Raw genomic sequence first — 21,689 nt, forward strand, 5'->3', positions numbered from 1 at the left:
TCGTTGGCTATGGGACCCATGACCCATACATCAAATGGTCCACTGGAATGGTGATTTTTAAAGGAGATCGTTGTGCAAAACATGCATGGACTAAAGTGTGGGGGCAGAAGGCACCCTCCCTGTTAGAAACTGTGTTATAGTCCGCTGAGGAGGAAAAAACTATTCCCCCCGAATATCAAGATTTAAAACAAGTGTTTGATGAAAAAGAAGCGGACGAGCTTCCCCCTCATAGAGGCATGGACTGTGCTATTGAACTCATTCCAGGGGGAAAGTTGCCTAAAGGAAAATTGTACTCTAAGAGCCCAGTGGAAAGAAAGGAGCTGAGAGAGTTCATTTATAAAAACTTGGAGCAGGGATTCATCCGCCCTGCTAGCTCCGGCCATGCGGCGCCTGTGTTAGTCCGCAAAAAGAAAGATGGGGGGCTGAGATAGTGTACTGATTATTGTGGAATAAATGCTGTGTCCGTGTCAAATGCTTACCCCCTCCCTTTGATGAGAGACTTACTCAGTGTGGTGGCACAAGGGAACATTTTTTCAAAGCTGGATCTGAAAGATGCTTACTTCCTAATCAGAATAAGGGAGGAAAACTGCCTTCAATACCCCCTTAGGGCAATTCGAATATCTTGTAATGCCTTTTGGCCTACAGGGGGCACCAGGTGTGTTCATGAATGTAATTAATTAAGTGCTGCATAAATACCTGTACAAAGGTGTGGTTGTTTACCTAGATGACGTGCTGATTTATTCTGCTGATAAAGAATTGCACGCGGAACTGGTCAGAAAAGTGCTGACTGCTTTAAAGAAGCACAAGCTACCAGTAAAATTGTCTAAATGAGAGTTCCACAAGGAAGAACTGGATTTCTTGGGGTACCGGGTCTCACATCAAGGACTTAAGATGGACCCGGCAAAAATCCAAGCTGTAGTGGGGTGGGAACCACCCCAAACAAGAAGGCAATTGCAATTGTTTCTAGGGTTCGCTAACTTTTTATTACGGAGGTAATACAGAGCCTGACAGACATAGCAATGAACAGGAGTGAGTAGTATACAAGGCCATGAGGACTGAAAGTTTCTACAGTTTGTTAGATAAACACATGCAATCATTCTGTGAAAGAATTGAACAGAAGAAACATTTATGGCACTCGTAATAGGATATCAAGATACAGCATGAACCACCGATTTAAACAGCATTAGTATTGGCATGGATGGGGCTCAGACATGACGCCTCCCCACATAGATTTTGTCTCTGCATGGAGTTTTAATCCCATCCAAACTGACATCTTTCCTTGGTGATTGATGATTTGGCCTGAACCATGGACTTACCATTGCCTGGTGAAGTCAAGGATGAATATGGCCCTGACATCCCACAAAATGGGAAGCCCACCCACAAAGGCTCATGGATCCTTTTGAATTCCAAAATGCTTTGGGGGAGATTATAGAATTCCAAATACAGGCCCTGTTAAAGTAGCAGCGGATGCATGAAATGTGAAGCTCCTTGAAGCTATTAACAATTGCTCTTCACCAACCTCTTCCACTTTTGCAGTGGAAGCCAGCTCCATGGTTCACAGCAGAGCTGGGTGATCTAAAAAGGGCTGGAAGACCTTTTAGAAGAAAGATGTTGACAGAAAACTTGAGTTGAATCCAATTAAGCATGTTACAGAGACCATTGGAAGACTTATGGAGTCGCGGTGACAGCAGCAAAAAAATGTTATATTTCTGCAACAGTTGCATAAGCTGGTTTCATGCCCATCCCAAATTGTTTAAGATATTTTGACATCTTTTGACTCCTAAATGTGAACCTTCACTGGCTAAAGAACAATTAATTGTGCATCGTTGCAATTTTTTTCCTGACAAAATAGCTTGAATACATTCTGATCTGGGTGCCAGCTATAATATAGGCAGCAGAAATAATGCTTAACACACCATCCGATCCACTTCTGAAACATTTTGACCCAGTTACAGTGATGAATATTAACATAACATTCATTTATTATTATTGCAGCAAAAGCCAGTAAAACAAAACAAATCTGAGGTAAAAGATAAGTTATCACATCAAAGCATAACAATAGGATCAGAGCATTAGGAAAGGGAAGATTAATAAAATAAGAACAATAGAGATAAAAAAGGGAAGAGGAGTCTGCGTTTCCTAATGGCTAAGGAACAAAATTTGGCCACGGCATAAGTCACTGCACTCTGAGGGTCTTCTAAAAGGAAATTGTGCAAGACTTCTGGTCTGAAATCAAGATAGGATTGCAAGGGATTGAATCTAGTAGAGGCAGTATAAGGCAAGCCCGTTCCTCTTGATAAAATTCACAGGATAAGAGGACATGAGTGACCAATTCCACCATGTTGGACATGCATGGGCATAGGTGTTCGTGCATTGGCACACGAGCCAATTTACCCTGCAATACGGCAGAAGGAAGTGCCTCAAATCGGGCTCTGGAAAATGCCCATCTGTAAGGCCCATGAGTGATGTTGAAAAGGGAAGGAGCAGCAGTAAAATTGGGACTGGATTTTAAACATTTGAAGTTCTTGGGCAGCAGAGCTTCTTCATTTTGTAATTCAATATCTAGAAGTCTCTGGATAATGCTTGTTCTTGCCATTTGTAGGCTTCCATAAAAGAGCTCTTCCAGAAGATGGATATTAACAGAATTCCAGCATCTGTGAAGCTGGACATCCTGAGCAGAGGTGAGAACTGACTGGAAAACGGACCTAAATTTGACATGCACTGGCCAGGTTCAGCGTTCGTGAACCGGCGAGCCCGTTTTCCACGGATGCCACGACTTTTGGGTCAGTCTGTTGGTCCAGGACTTCCCTGCCTGCCAGTTAAGGGGGTTTAAAGTTTAAAGCGCTCCCCGTGCCACTCACAAGTGGCAGGGGGAGCATTTTAACCCCCTTTTGCTCTAGCTGGTGGTCTCCACCAGTCAGCTGGAGCAAGGGGGGGTTAAAGTTTAAAGTGCTCCCCACGCTACTTGCAAGCGGTGGGGTGAGCATTTTAAAAAAAACCTTGCTCAAGCTGACTGGGGTGGGTCCATAAAAAGTTTGCGGTCCATGGTCCATGAAATGCAATGGACCACGGACCGACAGCCTGTGGTTTTTTCCCAGTCCATGCCCACCTCTATCATACCATCTCAGCCAATCACTGTGCAAGGCTTCACTCCACCACAAGTACCATACTGTGGTGATGAAGGAAACTATCATGTTTTATGTTTTATTCCAGCAGGTGGGTTGGACAGAAAAATCTGAAACCCCCTTGAGAGTAGTGGGTCTGCTAACTACTGACTGCCAGCAGTTTCTCAGCCCGATGGTATCTTGTCTTGAAAGCATCTAATTGGTTTATCGGGCCCATGCACGTGTTCCCTGAATTAAGATAAAGCCAGTGAGTACACATTATGCTGATAACTTGATCTTGCTTGCCGAGGTGCTTAATTAAACTGGCAAGATTGTTAGGCTTTGATGGGAAAGCACTTCAATAATGTCTTTCCACCCCCCACGGAACATGATGTGTTGTGTGCGAAAACCAGCCTACAGTTGCTATGAACGATCAAATTTCTTGTGTAAGGCTGGAAATAGACATTAGGGAAAATGTGTGGCTGATGCTGAAAATAGCCGGCCTGCATGTCACCCTCCTGTCTCTCCAGGTAACATCAAATAAGAAAATATTTGATGCGATAGAACAGGGCAGTGCGGGTTTTTTCCCCCTCCAGTTCCTGCAGGGAGCAGCCTGTGAAGGGAACTGGCAGGACAGCAACGTCACACATTTTGAAGTACTAAAGAAAACCGGAGACGGGGCCACTGCTTTTAGTGGTAGCTAGCCACATCTCTCCCATGGCTACTGTCCTGGCCTCAGATTGACGTCTCTCCATCTGTCCGGCCATCTAGTACTGCTCATACAACTATCATCTTAAGCAGAAATAAAAATGAGAAAAACCTTACTTAATGTTACTTCTCTGATATTTAATTATTGCCCCTATATATTTTGCCACAGAAAGAGTAACAAAATCATTTGTATCTATAACAACAACAACAACAACATTTGATTTATATACCACCCTTCAGGATGATTTAACACCCACTCAGAGCAGTTTACATATTATCCCCAAAACAAAACACCCTGTGTGGTGGGTAGTAACCACATCACCTGAGCTCTCCTATTAGGTAGTTCCATATTTTTAAATAGAGGGGTAATTAAGGTAGTCATCAACTCATTAAATATGTGACACTCTATAGTCCTATATTCAATGGTTTCAACTTTATCATTCGGGCATCTGCATGTTCTGCTGGCATATGGTACTTTCTTGTATCTACCCTCAAAAAACCACCAGAGTAAAAGCTCTTCTGAGCTTTGGTACTGTCGAACAATAAAAAATACTTCGGTAGTTGTATCGGGAGGGCAATACCTAAGTAAAAAGTTGAACATACCCTCCGTGCCCTAACAGGTGTACTAGTAATGTCCAACTTCCTGACATGCATATTTATTTGCCTAATTATATCTTTGGTCTCTGTAGTCTTGACCATGTCATTTGTTGTTACTAGGCATTTCATTTTCTTTCCCAATAGTTGATCCTTATTATCTTCCTAGATGAGTCCAAAATCTCTCAGAATTTAAAATCTTTACTTTAAAAAGAAATGCTTTTATCCATGCCTTAGCTTCCATCAATAAGCCACCCAATTCAGCTCTCAGTGCTATTCCTGAAACACATATGGGAGTAGGCAATAAGTGTTGGAAAAAATCATGCTGAAAGTAATCCATTCTCTCAGAAGCAGCTTGAATCCAGATTTCCACACCATACAAAAATTGATTAGAAACCTTGGCATGATCAGTCTCCCGACAGGGGCAAGGAATTTCCTACTTCCACACACCCCGCCAGCACTTTCCTGGCTGGTGGGGGGGAAAGGTGAAGGAACGTGCCTCCCATGGTGTGCTCCCAGGTGGATATGCATGCTCCCATGCTTTGCAGTGGGCTGATTTGTGCCCCAAATGGGCAGAATTGGGCACGTTTGGGCCTAAATTGGCCCGCTGTGAAGTGAAGGAGCTGTCCAGAGCTGTCCCAGCAGTGCTCTCAGGCTCCACAGCAAGCCAAATTGACCTGTTTGGGGCTGAAATCGGCCCTCTGTGAAGCATGGAAGCACTCCAGGGCCCTGCACGACAATATTGTACTGCCGTAGAAGTGCCCCTGCACTCTGCAGCAGGCCTGTTTTGGCTCTAAATAGGCCTCATTTGGCCCAATGCAGAGCATGGGAGTGCTGCCAGGAGGACCCCGGGGAGCTCCTGAGCTTCATTGTGGGCCAATTTAGGCCCCATACGGGGCCTTTAAGATGCACCAATTAATTGTTCTGGGATTGGACAAGATGGAAAAGAGAAATATTTGGTATTTCATGGGTCAATGTGGCACACAAATATTTTATACTAGATTATCTGTGTAATTACATTAAACAAGAGGTAGCAGAGTATGTTAACATTATTTATTTCCCCTCATTACAATTCTTATCATGAACTGTGGATTGCTTCTATTTTAACTAAACTATCTCCTACTGTATCCAAAGACAATATAGTTCTTTATTTGCTGGTGGTCAAAGACCCAAGAATCACGTTGGCTTTGGCCAAGTATCTCTCCACCATATTTTCTTTAAAGAAATACTCTTTATCTGCTGCTTAAGATCCTTGGATCAAAAGAGCTTGAAAGAAAGGAAAGGAAAGGTTATTTATTTATTTAAACATGCTCCACTCTTCTCTCCCATGGAGATCCAAAACAGCTTACAACATTGTTCTTGTCCCAGCTCTATACTGTTGATTTCCCTCCCCTCTACACTGCATGTGTGAATCTGGAGCCCCATCTTCAAGTTTTGGAAAGGTGCCCTATAATCACAAAGACTGCTCTTGACTAAGAAAAAAGTGACTGGCCCCAGGTTACCCAGCAAGTGTCCACAGAGGTGGAGATTTGAATCTGGGTCGCCGCATTCTAGTCTAAAACTTTAACATGCTGGCTCAGTTTCTGCAGCATCGTTAGTGGATCAGGCTATGGTGATCTAACTGGTAAAAGGAGAGGTGGAAATTAAAAACTCATCAATACAATAGGGTGTCTGAACATCTAGCTTTAGAAGTTTGATGTGACAGTGTGCAAATTTTTGGGTACTTGCAACTAGACATGGGCACGAACAGAAAAAAAAATGAACATGGTGTTCGTTGTTTGTTGCCACCCATGAACAATGAACAATGAACATTGATGAACATGACCTGTTCATGAACATGTTCGTTGTTCATTGTTCATGGGGGCCAGCAGGTACCACACCACTCCCAGAAACCCTACCTGAGCAGGCAGCAAGAAATGTACCAATAATAAATAATAGCTTGGCCCCTGAGCCTGGCAGCGGCCCTGGAACCTGAAGGGGTAGATTCCTACCGCACCACTCCCAGAAACCTTACCTGAGCAGGCGGCAGGAAAGGTACCAGTAATAAATAATAGCTTGGCCCAGAGCCTGGCAGCAGCCCTGGAACTTGAAGCGGGTACTACTGGACTTTTTACTATTTTGCTGCTACAGACTAACATGGCTAACTCCTTTGGATCCGGTTGTGCAAATCCTGAAACATAGCTTAAATGACAATGTTCACAGGCTTGAGGCCTTGAATCATCCACAGAGAGCCTGTTGAATCCCTTCAGCAAGGCTGGTGCCTATATATTAATTGTATGTATATTCATCATAATATGAATATAGTTAATTTAAGATCTTTTTAGTAGGTGTAACACAGTGGTGCTTACTAGGAATGCACAAACTTCTGTGAGTTTGGCTTGCTTACAGTTAACCAGTCACAAAGACCCTGGGTTGTCCATTTATGGGATCAAGTGACTGACAAACCGTTCATCTGACATTGCAGGATGCCTGCATATCTAGCATTATGAGCTGAACACACAATTGGCTTTTATGAATGCTTGCTGTGTTAATCAAGCACAGTTTAGGAAAGGAGCATCAGAGATGTATTTTCCCCGTGGCTACTTTCACACTGAGGATTTTCCTCCCATGTGCAGGTCAGTTTCTGCAGATGAAAGCCCCTCTCCCCAGCACCCCGAGAATTTCTTCCTTCTGGGGTTTGTTTCTGTAGCCTCCCCACCTCTTCTGTGCATCACTACATTATGGGAAAGAGTGACAAAAAGCTACCATGCTCTCACCAAGCAGCTCACAAGGGAGTTTCGGACATTGCTGCATATGGGTGAAGGTAATCCCCGGATTAGCTCGCCTGTCTACAATCCACTGTCCTCCACATCAAACATGCACTCATTTGCAGCAAAGCTCACAATGTCCCTAATACCCATTCCTGGAGAGCTGCATTTGCAATCACCCTCAACCAAAATGGCGGCATTTATTTCCATCACTGGCACGAGGCCTGCACCTGCGGAAGGGTCACAGCTTACCCGTTCCTCTGGCAGTGGCTGTTTCAAGGTAGGAACCACCTTCCAGCCACAAGCCCCACCAGTCAAGGGCCTTGCCCACTTTCCTGAAACATGGGAGGTAAGTGTCACAATGTGAGACAGTGCTCAGAAGGAGCCAAAGGTGGCATATCAAATAGCCACATAATGAGTATCATTTGTCTAATGGAACTCTGTAATTATAGTAATTGCCTGAATGGAACTTTGTTCTGTAACTGCAACTTCATTAAAGAAAAAAAAGAGGCAGCAGTGTTGGCTACATGGCAGTGATGGTTACCTTTTTACTTAGAGTACTTGGAGATGCACAGGAGTCCTTGCATACGTGGGCATGGATCAATACCACACCCATAAGGACAGGCATTTAATTTAGAATTTTAGCTTAGCCCATTTGCTGGCAATGTAAGCGCAAATGCCCAACTTACCAGGCAGATGGTTTGTTGCCGTGGGCGGGGAGGCAGGATGGAGCATGGTGGCCGCCATGTTTGGCTCGCCGAGCATCCCCTGGGTGAGCCGGCAGCCTATTGATTCAAATCCCAGCTGCCCAATTAGAGGCAGCTGGGGATGAACAGCCGTGGGGTGAGGCTTGCCGCCAGACCTCAGGGAGGCAGTCTTCCATCTGGTCCGGTGGTTTTGTATTTAAGTAGCAGCCCCCCCCCCCCTGTGCTTCTGCACTCTGCTCCTGGCTGCGAAGCAAAGAGCAGTGAAGAGAAGAAGAGCAGCAGCAGCAGCACTGAAGACCTGCAGGTGAGAACCGAGCTTGGGAGAGGTTGAGCTGAGCCTCTCCCCTGGTTCCCCGCAGAGCGACTCCCTGACCCAGGCAGGGCCCGCAGTTGAGTGGGAGCGTTGAAGCACAGCCGAGCGGCGAAGACAGCAGTGAAGCGGCTCCCTGACCTAGGCAGCACCCGGAGTCAGGTGGGAGCACTGATTCCAGAGGCGTTGAGGTATAGCTGAGCCTCATGCCCCAGCACGGCTGAAGAGCTGCACATCATAGGACAGGACCAGCCTCACAGGCCAGGAGTGGCCCAGTCGACTTTCCCCTCCTTAATTAAGCCCTTCCTTAATTAAAATTGACAGAGGCTTAAACCATGGCCCCAAATAGACAACCAAGGGTGGCCAGAGCAGGGGGCACAAGGGCTGCAGGCTCTCCTTCTCAGGCTGGGCAGTGGAACTCAGCTTCAAAGGGAGCAGGGGCTAAAAAGGCCTCCCAGTGGGGGCAAGCCAGCAGCAGCAGCGTCTCTGCGCTCTTACAAGGCACCAAAGGTAAAACTCCCAAGGGGCTAAGGGGAGCAGGCAAGTCTTCCGAGGAGGGCTGGCGGCAGAAGGCCTTAGCAAGGTTGGGTGAGCCTTCCTTGCCCCCCCACCCCGTTGGTGCTGTCACTAGCAAGAAAGGGAGGAATGGGCATGGGGGACCTCAGCTCTCCTCCCGGGGGAGAGGAGGCAAACAGAGAATTGCAGTTTCTAACCATGATCCTTCCCCTAGCTCTCTCTAAAGCATCAGCCGGGCATTGGAGCTTCTTACAGCCCGGGTAGAGCACTTGGAGAACTCTGGGCATAAGGTGGCTTTGCCTCCTTCAGAGCCTGTTGTGGTCCCGAAGAAATCATACAGCCAGAGAGGTAGGAACGGGGCACCCAAGGGACACCGGGCACACTCTTCAAGCTCCGATTTAAGAAGTTCCAGCCGGGAAAGGCTGCCAGTCCCCAAGAGAAGAAGGACCTCGTGGAAGAGGGCCCAGCGGCACAGGCGGGATGAGGATTCAAGCAGCGGGGGATCCGCGGATGAAGAGGCCCCATGGGAGGATTACTGGGGAAAAGCAGCCTCAGTCCCAGGGCTCCCAGGTTGGCTCAGCATTGAAGGAGGAGACACTTAAAAAAAGGGGATCCTCAGGGGGTTTGGGACACAGACCAGAGTGATGACACCCCCACCACCAGATGACGAGGATCCCCCAGGGATTTACCTTGTCCGTAAGGTCCGGGAGCGGAGTCTAGATGGGTTGTCATGTGTGCCAGCTGTCATGTCTGTACTCCTACATCCATGTCATTGTTCTAGGTGGCGAACCATTGCTAATGCTGTATCTTAATGTCATTTGGCAAATGCTCTAACCATCACTTCTGTTTCTCAAGCAGCCTGAGAACACAGCTGTCTTATCTCTTTACTTTGAAGATCACAGAAGTGACCTTGCGCTGTCAGAAATGTTACAGTTTACTCTTATGCCTTTTGTCCTGTCTAGGCTGATATATAAACACCAGAGGAAATTCCCAGACCCTTTGCAAACCTGTGGTCTACGTGGGAGGGGGGAAATTGTTGAGTATTTAGAGTTGTACTTTCTTCAAGTTTCTATTCCTATCAAGGAAGTGTGTACTGCTTAGATGCTTTCTTGCCTCTGAGTAATTCTATGGACAGATTTGTGGAAAGGATTGGATTTCTGAATAAAACCATTTAACCAAGAGCTTGGACTTCTTGTTGCAATGGTACAGAGACCTGTCTACCATATCCTGTCACCCATAGTCTGATACCAGCATACCTGCCGTGATTGTATTCTGCATTTTGTACTGGTCAATGCTGTTTGCCAGAATTATATGCTATATTCTATGTAGATCTGTGTAGATCATCTGAGAGTGTCTTAACTTGTGATATTAATTGCAGCAGAGCCAGTGGGCCCCTCCATTATCTGTTGAAAATATGTGCTTTCACTTTTTCCAGCAAGTGTCCTTGAGGAGAGCTGCTAGCAACGAACACTGTAACTTTCCCAGAGACTGAGTTATTTTCCTTTGTACTTCATGTAGTCTAAACTAATTTGTCCCCATGCAACCTCTTTGGGGTTTCGCGCCAGAATGTCAATGGACCCCGGAGGGTGGGAAGTTTCCCTATAATTAGTAATGCCTTTGTTTGAATCGTCACTGCGTGTTAACTGTGGAGGGCTTGAGGGACCTAACTGCCAGGGACTTACATGGGTATTATGTGGACATCTTTTCCCTCCTCAGGCCTGAGGGAGAGGATGGGAGGAGTGCCCCCTCCTCCAAGTGGGATATAAATGGGGGTGACAAGAAGGTGGTCAAGCGTACCTTTAGCAATTGGCTATAGGGTTCACTGTTTATATGGGGGCCGTGCAAGTCGCTTACCCTGAGAGGGGTGGCATCTCTCCAACCACCTGGGTAACATTCTTTGGGCTTGGGCTTGGGCTGGGGACAGTGCAACCATGGAGTATGACGAGGCCTTTTGTAAGAGGGCCTCTCATAATCCCAGAGCCAGGTAGGACCTCATCAGCCAGAAGTTGTGGCTCTGGCTGGTGGGCCTCCACATGAAAGGGAAGGGGGAGGGCTCTCAAGGGGGTCGCTGGTTTGGGTGCCGGGACAAGTCCATAGGTTGTTCTGGGAGTTTAATCAGGGCAGGTGCCAGCAGCCAAAGTGCCGCTATGAGCACACCTGTGATTTATGTGGGGCCCCTCATTCCTGCCTATAATGCCCTCACGGTTCCCTGCCCTCCATGCCCTTTCACGGTGGCTGGTCCTCCAGCAGCGGTTCCGATAAGGATGAAGGGTCCAGTACTACCACTGCCCAGTCCACCAGTGGCAGTAAGTAGCCCTGTGGTTTGGGGGAATTTGGCTTAGCCTACACCCAGGTGCACATTCAAGCCCTTCACCCTCTCCTGTCCCGCTACCCCAACAAGATAAATGCTGACTTCCTACTGGAAGGCTTCTCAGCTGGATTTTGGATTCCTTTCACAGCCCCCCAGGTAGCCACCATCTCTGGCAACCTTAAATCCACCAGAGAATTGCCTGACGTGGTGGCAGCCAGCCGAGTGATAGGCCCCTTCTCCTCTCCCCCCATGCCAAACTTAAGGATCTCTCCATTGGGCGTGGTTCCCAAAAAGCTTCCTGGGGAATATAGGCTAATTCATCATTTTCCTTATCCCCACGGTTCATCCGTTAACGATCGCATCCCCCAGGAACTACGCTCAATAAAGTACTCCTCCTTCAACCACGTGGTCTGCCTAGTGCGGTTGTGTGGGCCAGGGGCCCTTATGGCCAAGTGCAATGTGGAGTCTGCTTTCAGGTTATTGCCCATCCACCCCCTTGATTTATGCCTGCTGGGTTTTAAGTTTCAAGATGAATGGTATGTGGATAAGGCCAAGCCCATGGGGTGCTCAGCAGCCTGTGCTTCCTTTGAGACATTCAGTACTTTCACTGAATGGGCCGCCAAGAACCACATGGGTTCCCCCCACATTACTCATTATTTAGATGACTTTTTGATAATTCCCCCCCCCCGAAGCACTACCTGTGTTGACCGCCTGCACATATTTCAGTCCCTGGCCAATGAGTTAGGTGTCCCCCTCACACGGGAAAAAACTGAGGGCCCAGCATCCTGGCTCACCTACCTCGGAATCGAGCTGGATTCTGAGGCCAGGCTTTCTCGCCTCCCTCTGGACAAATTGGGTCGCTTGCGGGACATCATTGCACTCACTCTGACATTTAAAAAATGCACATTGAAGATCCTCCAATCCATCACTGGGTACCTTAACTTTGCCTGCAGGGCGGTCTCCCCAGGTCAGGCCTTCTGATCCCATCTTTCCAGGGCTTGCACGGGTGCCTCTTTCCCCCATCATAGCATCTGCCTCACAAGAGGGATCAAGGATGACCTCAGGGTTTGGCTCGAATTTCTAACTGCAATGGGGTGTCCTTGTGGCAGGGTTCCCTCGACCCAGGCAACAACCTACAAGTCCAGTTGGATGCAGCTGGCAGCCTCGGGTTTGGGGTTTACTTCAGTGGGAGGTGGTGCGCTCAGCACTGGCCCTCCTCTTGGTGTCATAGTACAGCCTGAGCTTGACGAGTCCTCAGAGGAGGAGGAGCTGGAACAGCTGACGCTTGCTGACAGCCTTGCTCCTCCTGAGGAGGAGCAGCCTGTCTCCCAGCAGCCGACCACAGCTGAACGGTCAGATGCTGAATCCCAGCCAGAAGCTCCCCTTCCCCACCCAGAGCCATCAGCCCAGACGCAGCCAGCTTCCTTATCCCCTCCAACATCTCCAGACTATCGAGAGCAACGTCGGCATAGCAGGGACAGAAGAGACTTACAGACCCGACGTCAATCTGCACACCTCCGGGCTCTGAACAGGCCAGCCTTCTCAGAGGAAGGAGGGGCTTCAGAGGAGGAGACTTGAAGCAGCTGTGCTAGCTGACCGAATGTTCTCAGAGTATAAAAGCCAGAGGGAGGGCTCCTTTTCAGCGTGGCTTCAACGAGTTCTCTGAGCTGCTACTGTGCTGCCTGCATTTGCTCCTTGGAACTGTCTCTCTGACCTCTCTGACCGGCTTGTCCTTGACTACTCCCTTGATTTACGGACTTTGCACATTCCTCGCCTTGCCAGCTGGACCTTGTTACCTGTCAGCAGCACTCCGCAGACTCGGCAGCCACTTGAAGCAGGACACTTGGGCCAATTCAGGGATTCTCAGGGACCTAACCTTCCTTGAACTCTTCCCTATTCTGGTAGTTGTGACAGTGTGGCAAGAACAGTTTCGGGTCAGGCAGGTCCTTTTCTGGTGTGACAACCAGGCCTCTGTGAGGGTTATTAACAAGCAGTCCTCTCGCTCTGAGCGGATCATGCGTCTCATTTGCTGTTTTGTGTTGGTTTGCCTTGCTTCTAACATCTTCTCAGCCCATCGTATAGCAGGTTTGGATAATGGCATTGTGGATGCACTGTCTCGCTACCAGATGGAGAGGTTCTTCGCTCTGGCTCCCGAGGATCATCTCACACCCAACCCATTCCCTGCGGACCTGTGGCTAATTGGTGAGATACCATAATGCAGGGAATCCTCAACTCAGTGGCCCCATCAACCCTGCGAGCATACGTCAAGGCTGTGACACGCTTCCTGGCTTTTGCAACAAGGGCAGGCGGACAGGACCCTTTGCTGGCATCACAGACACTGGTGCTGCAATACCTGGCCCATCTGCGAGGGTTGGGCCTTGCACCCGGAACCATGTGCAGAGACTTGGCAGCCATCTCTTTCTTCAGCAAGGCATATGGGCTCCCTGCCCCCTGCAACTGTTTTGCTGCCCACAGGGCTATAGAAGGGTGGGGTAGGGTCTCCCCTCATAAACTGACCAGTGGAGGGCAATCACCCTGCACAGCCTTTGCTCTGGCATTTTCCGGGGCTTTCTGTGTCAATGAACTGGTAGCAGGGTCTCGCTGGGACCCCTCGGGCAGGGCCTTAAAATGCAGTGATGTGGCTCTTTCACAGCACAAGGTGACCATCACCATACGCCATTCCAAGGCGGACCAGCATGGCCAGGGTGCCACTGTCTGCCTGTGGGCCTCTCCAGAGCGGGCCATTTGCCCCATCTCCACTGTGTGAGCCTACCTAACGGTCCGCCCTCACCAACCAGGCCCCCTCTTGGTCCACAGGGATGGGTCTCCCATCACTCGGTACCAGTCTGCAGCCCTCTTGCGTGCGTACTTACAGGCAGCTGGCCTTCCCCCCACGGATTTTGCCACTCATTCCTTTCGCATTGGGGCAGCCACAATGGCAGCGGACCTTGCATCCCCTCTTCCACAATCCAGCACCTCGTCCGGTGGCAATCCAGGGCTTTCCATTCCTATATCCACCCAACATGGGTGCTCACATGCTGATTTGTTCTGTCCCTTCACATTACCAGGTCAGCAGAGGATCGTTTGGATTTGAGGTCACAGTATCATGCATTGGGCTGGGAAATACGCAGCAGTATCTGGATGGGGAAGACACGTTGGACTGGACGACCACATTGAGATCCATTGGTTTGGAGTCCACGGCATGCTCTGGGAGGCACTGCTTCCCACTTAGTCCACCAAGCTCGGCAGCAGGGACCGCCGAATGCACTTGTCATCCAACTTGGGGAGAACGACCTGGGCAAGTGTGAATGTCCGGACTTGAAGCACTCGATGTGTGGTGACCTGGACTACCTACGGGGCCTATTCCCAAGGACTTTCTTCTTGTGGTTGGACTTGCTTCAGAGGCACATTTGGTGCGGGGCTCGACACCCTGAGAAGATTGACGGGGTCAAAGGTTGGGCAGGGCCATGGGACATTACATTACCATGGCTGGTGGCTTGCTTATCATGCACCCAGACATTTCATTTCACCTGGAGGCCTTGTACTGCCCGAATGGGGTTCACTTATCCAGTTGGGGACAGGACATTTGGCTGCAGGGCCTAAGGGATGGCTTGCTGGAATGATTGCAGCTGTAAGAGCATTGGCAGGAGCCACTTCATGGCTCTAATGATGGTTGGTCATTGGAATGGATCTCTTTTGGGGGAACCAGGGTCTGCATGCCTAGGTTTCCCATTAAGGGGATTCCCATAAGGAATCTTGGAGTAAGTGATGGAGGTGCATGCCCAGCTCAGGGGCTGCCGGGGCATACTCACTTCCAGGAGGCAGGGGAATCATGCAGGGGTGTACACCCACATGATCTCCCCTTTTAATGCCATTCCCTGGTTCCCTCCCTCAGCAGAGGTCTGAGGGGGGAGGGGTCATTGGCTGGTAGGCGGGTCAGCCAATGTTTTGTGGGATCCGATCCACATGGTCACCAATGTTCCTTACATGCTGTTTTGATAAAGCTGTGGCCTAATTTTACTCTAGTCAAGTGTGTAGTCTGAATTTGTCGCCTTGCCTCCTCCTTCCTCCTCACCTTCAGCAGTAGGCTGCAACATAAATGGGCTAGGTGCTGTACAAAATGTAGAAGCTGTGTCATGTGATCCCAGTGCGGAACATTGCCTCTGAGATCAGAGAGACCAGATGTTAGTTTGGGGATCAGCAAATATGTAATAGGTGCAGAATGGTTTGACAGTAAATCAGGTGCCAGTTTTTGATAGCATATTGTTGCCTGACTCATATGGGAACTGGATTTGACAGCTTTGCTGGATTCAGAAGTTCTTACTATTTTGGGACTGAGATGTTTGATAGCAGTAAAATGTGCTAATTTATGATGTTTTGAAATGTGCAAATGTGCTTTCTGGGTGGTAAGGCAATATATAATTTGAAAGGAGTCAAAATAGTATACAGCAACTACATAGCATTTTTCTCTGAGTGACCAAGATGTGATCTAACTTATCTTTATAATCCTCATGACAGCATAATTAATCAGGCTGGTATTTTAAGCACTGTAATGTGGAAAGGGGGCCAGTAGACTTTAGCAGGGCCTAGTTTGAGGCTAAGTGGAGTTCATGGTAGGGGTGGGATTCGAACCTTTCTCTTGGTTGTTAGGCTCTATTTCAAAAGATCTTTTTGTTAGAAGGTTTACAAAATGATGGAAACATCATTTGGCATACCCACTGTCATATTCTGTACCTCTAGCACACTTACAGTGCAATCCTAAGGTTTGCTCATCACTGCCTAGGATTGCAACCTGATGCTACAATTCTAAGAATTCCATGCAATAAAATGAAACTTGCACGCCAACCTGCTTTTGACCGAGACCTGGGTAAGGGAGGGCGAAACAGTCACCTTGAAAGAACTGATTCCCCCCCCCCCCAGGTTTTCGGTCCTCCATCAGTCCCAAATGGGTGGCTGGGGGAGGGGTGGCGACCCTTGTTCAAGAGTCTTTCTCCTTCAGATCGCTCCCTGCCCCAGAGATCTCCAGTATTGATTGTGTGGGCCTAATGTGAGGTGCCGAGGAGAGTTTGGCTGTGTGGTGTACCAACTCCCTAGCGCACCAGCAGATACCCTGTTGCACCTGTTGGAGGCAGTAGCGGGCTGGGCCTTGGAGTATCTGAGACTGATAGTGCTGGGAGACTTCAATGTCCACGCCAATGATGCCACCTCTACTTGGGCTGCAGATCTGGTATCCTCCATGGCCACACTGGGACTCTCCCAGATTGTTTCGACCCCCATGCATCAAGCAGGCCACACACTGGATCTGATCTTCGGGGTGGGGATAAATGTGGATCTGGAAGCAGTTGAACTGGTGCCATAGTCAGACCACTTGGTTCTGAAGGCTCACCTGGATATGCTGCCCCCACCCTGTAAGGGCGGTGAGCTTATTTATGGTCGCCCGCAGCGACTTATGGATCCAATTGGTTTCCAGAATGCTCTGTCGGATCCAATACTCCCTGGTGGTTCATTGGATGAGCTGGTGGAAGACTGGCAAGTCCATCTTTCCAAAGCCATCGACAAAATTGCCCCGTCACCCTCTTCACCCCCACACCAGATTGGCTCCCTGGTATACAGAGGAGCTATGATGGATGAAGCGGGAGCTGAGACAGCTTGAGCAAGGGTGGCGGCGATCTCGCAATGAAGAAGCAAGATCATCTTATAGGACATATATGAAAGCCTATGAGATGGCGGTGAAGGCTGCAAGGAAAGATTTCTACACAGCTTCCATTGCATCAGCTAGCTGACACCCAGAAAAATTGTTTAATGTGGTTCGGTCACTGGTCTCCCCTATCAGGGGGAGACCATTAAATTTTTAATTCAGATATTAGCTGTGAGGCTTTGGGGAGCTTTTTTGCTGATAAAATCTTGTCTCTCTGCCGTGACTTGCTGGCCACAATTGACACAGTACGTGAACTAGAGGCCCCTTGGCCATCTATTGGGATGATATTAGATCATTTCAACCCACTCTCCTGGGATGAGATTGTCAGGACCCTGCGAGCAGTGAGACCTACCACGTGCTCTTTGGACCCGTGCCCATCATGGCTGGTGAAGGCCAGTGTAGATGGGCTACGGACTACTCTGGAGGCCATTGTCAACATGTCCTTGAGCTCTGGGATTTTTCCCAAAGCCTTGAAGGAAGCCGTGGTTAGGCCTCTCTTGAAGAAGCCATCTTTGGACCCCACCGACCTGGTCAGTTACCGCCCAGTTTCAAACCTCCCGTTTCTGAGTAAAGTGATTGAGCTGGTGGTGGTGGAGCAGCTACAGGGTTTCCTGAATGATTCCTCATCCCTTGATCCCTTCCAGTCTGGCTTCCGCCCGGGACATGAAATGGTTGCCCTCATGGATGATCTCCGCAGGCAGCTGGATCATGGCGGATCGGCACTGCTAATACTACTGGATTTGTCAGCAGCATTCAATATGGTTGATTATGATCTACTGACCCACCGCCTTGCCGATGTGGGGATATGAGGGACTGCCTTACAGTGGCTTGTCTCTCTTCTCCATGGTCAGGGACAGAGGGTGGCACTTGGGGAGAAATTGTCATCCTGCCACCCATTGTTGTGCGGTGTCCTTCAGGGGGCAAGACTCTCCCCATTACTGTTTAATGTTTATATGCGCCCCCTCGCCCAGCTGGTACGGAGTTTTGGATGATGGCTGGATGGCCCGACTCTGCCCCAGATGTCTTGGAGCATGCCTTTGAAGCTGTGACTGGATGGTTGAAGCAGAGTCGGTTGAAATTAAATCCCACAAAGACGGAGGTCCTGCATGTGGGTCTGGGGGCCATGGGCATGGGACTTCGGCTCCCTGCTCTTGATGGAGCGCTACTTGCACCGGTTTCGAGAGTTAGGAACCTGGGAGTGATCCTGGATGCCTCCCTGACTATGGAGGCACAGGTCGCAACGGTTGCCCGGTCTTCATTTTTCTATCTAAGGCCCAGCAGCTGGTCCCCTACCTATCAACCCATGACTTAACTGCAGTGATCCAAGCAATGGTCACCTCTAGACTAGACTACTGCAACTCGTTCTATGCAGGGCTTCCCCTGGGCCTGATCCAGAGGCTACAGCTGGTCCAAAATGCAGCTGTGCGAGTAATTGCAAGGGTCCCAATTAGGGAACATATAACACCTATACTACGCCAGCTGCACTGGTTAACAGATGAGTACCGGGTCCAGTTCAAGGTTTTGGTGTGCGGACTGGGCCCAGCATATCTGCAGGACCACCTCTCCCCATATGTACCCCAGAGGATGCTTCGTTCAACAAACAAACAACTGTTGGTGGTCCCTGGCCCAAGGGAGGCCCGCCTGGCCTCAACCAGAGCCAGGGCCTTTTCGGCCCTGGCACTGACCTGGTGGAACTCTCTGTCTGAGGAAACCAGGGCCCGGCGGGATTTATTATCTTTCTGTCGGGCCTGTAAGAGAGAGATGTTCCGCCAGGCATATGGTGGAGGTTAGGTTGGGCCCCCACTGATGACACTAAAGATCTGTCCCCCACCCTACATATGAGCCAGAGCTTGAAAAGCAGTATTTTATGATCGCCATCTGAAGAGAAGCTGTATTGTATAAAGTTGTTTTAATGTTATTTGTATACTGTTTTATCTGTTTTTAACTGTATTTATGTAAACTGAAAAGTTGTACTCCGCCCTGAGCCTGCCTGGCGGGGAGAGCGAACTAAAAATCTAATAAATAAACAAACAAACAAACAAAATGTGATGTACTTCTTAAAAGGGATGCTGCAAAGCTTCAGGATTCTTTTTGCTCCCATTGCAAACATGCATGGTCTCCAGTGATGCGGGGCAGAAAATTTTCTGTTGGTGTATTTTTCCAGGGCGGTTGTGCAGCAACAAGGTCATATTACATGGGCTAAATGTGGGATATGAAGCATGGATAAACCCCAGTGTGTCATGTATGCACACATCCATGCCATTTATGTATTCTCTGATATCAGGTACTGATCTCATGCCATACTCATATCGTTGTACTTTGTAATGTAGTCACTTAGTCACGCCAATGTTGGCCTGCCTAAAACCGAAAGTGCCTTGCTTGCTAATGCTGATTTCACAGAACAAGTAACTAGCCTGTTATCTCTGAAAATATGCTTCACTGGCCTTGCAGCTGCAACCAGAAATGTAACTGTTTCGCAGAGGAGAGAGAGACTTTGATTTCTTTGTAATCTTCTACCTTTTTCTGTCCAGACTAAGCTATAGTGTTCTCACGTAACTTAGGTTTTCGCGCCTAAATGCAAACTGCTCCAAGGGAGGGGGGAATAGTGCTCCCTTTATCAATACTGCCTTTGCCTGAATAATCATTCCTAAAAACTACAAATAAATTCCGGTGTACAGGAACTCCAAATGGTTCCACAAATAAATACTAGAAAATAAATTTTACATTTTTTGTCAAGTGCAAAGTGCTAATATATAAAATTTATTTTCTAGTATTTATTTTTGGAACCATTTAGAGTTCCTGTACACTGGAATTTATTTGTAGTTTTTGGCTCTGTTTTCCGGTGTTGCCCCAGTAGTTGTTGGTCTGAATAATCATTCCTGCCAACTTTCCCATCTATGGATGTACCCATGAACTTAATGGATAGCTAAATAAAAGTCTTTCAACCAATGCACTGGAGTGCTTGCTGTGAGGGGCTTGGGGATCTATCTGCCATGGACTGCCATCCCTAGAACTGACACAGTGCTTGTATATGGTCCGTGCTTGTGATGGACAGATCCAGTTGTGCCTCTCCCAGAGACAACCAATGGGAGCTGAAAGAATGTTGGGACGAGGTTGATGGTTAAAGACAATTAAGAACAACAATAAGAAGGGAGACAGCAGTCAGGTGAGAAGGACTCTGAGCTTGTGAAGGAAGCAGCCAGAGTTAGATCTGACTTCTGAGAACTGATACTTGGTAATTATCAACTGCAGGAAAGATCTGTGATCAAAAATTAAGTATTAGGAACAATGTATCTCTCTGTTTAAGTCCTTCAAATGGTGCTGAAGTTGTAAACTCCCTCTCTGTCCCAGCTCCCAAGCTGTATTGCTGAGATAATAATAATGCTAACTTGTTCACCACTCTGGGTGAGGCACTAATCTGTTTAGAAGAGCGGTATATAAGTGCAGTTGTTGTTGTTGTTGTTGTTGTTGTTGTTGTTGTTGTTGTTGTTGTTGTTGTTGTTGTTGTTGTTGTTGTTGTTGTTTAAACCCTGTTGACTGGATGGTGGGTGTCTCAGGGAAAATAACTCACAGGTACTCCAACCTTCCTTGTCACAGCCAATGAACTGAATTAATTACATAGTGGCAGTATATAAGGGAAAGCAGCACTGGGTTCCCTGACTCCAATAGCCCATAGCAATAACTGGGAGAAGGGTGGCAAATAAAGGGAACTGGACTGCTCTGTCTGGTGATGTCTCTGGGAAAGAGGAGAGGCAGGACCCAGTGGTGGTAAAAAGGTCATGTTAATGAGATGGCTGGTGATTTGGGACTGCCTTACCTGCCTGGGAAGGGAGGTTTATATTGGGAGGCATATGTGTGGAGTCATACCAGTACATGAAGTATCTGCCTTCTTTAGCTCACATTATTTAAATACTTAAATTATTTATTTATGATTGAATAAGAAAATTACGTAATTCATATTTTCCCAGAAAACCCACATCACTGACAGTAGCTATAGGAGTGTGAATTCTCCTAAAAATGAAAATGAACGTGTGAAAAACGAAGTGAATGAGTCCGATATGTTTAATTGCACAATAGAAACTAAGGGGGGGGGGATGGGAGCAAAATGAATAAGGAATCTGACTTTCCCTACCCTGGTTCCATATATGGGCAAAAAGCCAGGCTTACAAAGTACTTTTTTTCATAAGCTTTCGAGAATCAAGTTCTCTTCTTCAGATGCCTGCATCTGAAGAAGAGAACTTGATTCTCGAAAGCTTATGCTAAAATAAAATTGGTTAGTCTTAAAGGTGCTACTGGACTCTTTTTGATTTTGCTACCACAGACTAACACGGCTAACTTCTCTGCAAAGTATTTTTTTTATTCTAATTTTTGATTCATTCATTTGCCATTGTAATTTCTGGCCCCTCTGAAGTGCTTTTGTGGATAAACACCTTGAATGCACACTGCCAACGTACGACAAGATGTCTGTATCATTTTGTTTGTGATTTTGGGTTTCTTTGTCCAGCTGTAGCAGAGGTGAACTGAAATTGTTTGGTCCTTCTGGCAAGATGCCTGAGTACATATGAACAACCCCCATAAGGTCCATCATTGCAGTACAGAATTCTGAACTAGAAGAACCTGCCCTTTTCCTTCCTCATTTTTTGACTTGATCAAGACTTTGTATCCATTTTTGCATCGGTGTTGGCCTGATTCTGGCAAGTTTAATGCCTCTGGGATCTGAACTATTTTCCACCCCTCTTCTCTTTGTTATGAATAGTGTGGTATATGTCTGGAAGATATAGCAAATGAGATTTTGCCTGTGTTTTAAATGTATGATTTTAAGTTGTAAAAGGAACTTGCTATGCCTAAAACATCTTTTCATTTAAAAAAAATACTAGCATAGGATGTTGCAATCATATATACAGTCATAATAATAAAAAAAAAAAATCTCAAAGAGATGCCTGAATTCCCAGTGAGTAGGTTCCAGATTAGATTTTATACATTTATTTTCTCCA

This window comes from Eublepharis macularius, chromosome 6 (genome assembly GCF_028583425.1).
Source record: "Eublepharis macularius isolate TG4126 chromosome 6, MPM_Emac_v1.0, whole genome shotgun sequence".
Taxonomy (NCBI): Eukaryota; Metazoa; Chordata; class Lepidosauria; order Squamata; family Eublepharidae; genus Eublepharis; species Eublepharis macularius.